Source organism: Microtus oregoni, unplaced genomic scaffold, assembly GCF_018167655.1.
Source record: "Microtus oregoni isolate MIOR12 unplaced genomic scaffold, Mior012 000001F_ref0000356, whole genome shotgun sequence".
NCBI classification, from domain to species: Eukaryota; Metazoa; Chordata; class Mammalia; order Rodentia; family Cricetidae; genus Microtus; species Microtus oregoni.
This window is the reverse complement of record NW_024543060.1, coordinates 49173727-49175071: the sequence shown is the minus strand read 5'-3', so window position 1 is coordinate 49175071 and position 1345 is coordinate 49173727. Positions and strand designations below refer to the sequence as shown.

General features: G+C 42.6%; 1 pseudogene; it reads right to left on the bottom strand.

The window, feature by feature from the left end:
- LOC121464972 lies at positions 1-96 on the bottom strand (annotated as a pseudogene).
- Between the last annotated feature and the right edge of the window lie 1249 nt (positions 97-1345).

Genomic DNA, 1345 nt, shown 5'->3' with positions numbered 1-1345 from the left:
AAAAAATATGTAATGCTCTAAAAATGTGCCATCCTTGTGGAGGGGCCACGTTGATCTTCTCTGTATCATTGCAGGTTTAGTATATTAAAGAATCTAGCACACAAACAACTATTCTTTACATGGCCTCTCTATGTGATAAGAAAAGAGAAGAAGGCACTAACTGAGGGGAAATGGAAAGCGGCTGGGGAGGGGCACGAATGAACTAAGAATAATGATAGGTAAGCATGAAGAGTCCGTGGTGAGCCTATCACATCGCATGGTAACTGCAAAGTTGATTGGAAAGTAAAGAAAGCGTCATGGGACAGCAAATGACGGGACCCAGGAGCCAGAGGCCAGGCCAGGCTTGAGTTCTTGATTAAAGATGTGTGTTAGTTCTCACACAGTCTGCTCTCTACGCCTTCGCTGCCAGAATCTGAGAAATACCAAGTAAGCAGTTGGTGGGGTCTGAAGGAGAAATGAGACTTCAAATAAAAAGAATACTAGAAGCAAAACAATGAAAAGGAGAAAAATGTTACAGGGGTAGAGACAATAAGACTTAGGGATTAAATAGGACGAGGTGGGTGGAGGGAGAGGGAGATTGAAGATGTCTCAACATGTCCTGGCGTGGAATGCTTAACAGACACTGATATCATTAATATGGATGGTAAAACACGCATGGGATTAGGTGCAAAAAAAAAATCAGTGCAGATAATTATTAGTTCTCTTAGCAAATTAAGATGTTTGCATTTTCCAAATGGGTTTGGGCTTCAAAACGTTTACATTTCATTTTAACAAAGAAAGCTTTGAAAGTACTCTTCAATTTTTCTGCAGCAAGACAGATCAACTTAGTTTAATTACAAGCTTGGGAAGGAAAAGTCTAGGTAGAAGCACATTTCGTAGAGACTGTTTTCTCTTTCCTGATGTTTCCTACCATAAATCAGGGGGTGGTGCTCTCTGCTTGTGCATTGGCCACAAACTTTGCTCTGTCTCTGCCTCCCTCTAGCTCACGTATATAAGTCATACATGTGGAAGTCTATTTTTGATCATGAGACATCAAATATTTGAGTGGCTTCTCAGGGATATTTGGGGCCTTTTTTCTTTACTCCATTAGCAGGGCGTTCTTCAACAGCACAGGAAGCAGATGGTCCGGAAGCTCCCCAAGGACAGACATTAAGTAGGACTCTTACCTTGTTAGAGAGGTAGTGCTCTGCGTAGTGCTTTGCACCTAGTCGGCATCTGAGTAAACATTCCTCCTAATAGCCAAGAAGCAGCAATCAGGGAAGGTCGCTCTGTGATGAAGGGCCTGTCAGGCAAGCCTGAGGACATAGTCTTCATTACTGATACCCCAGTGAAGCTGCTGTGCTTT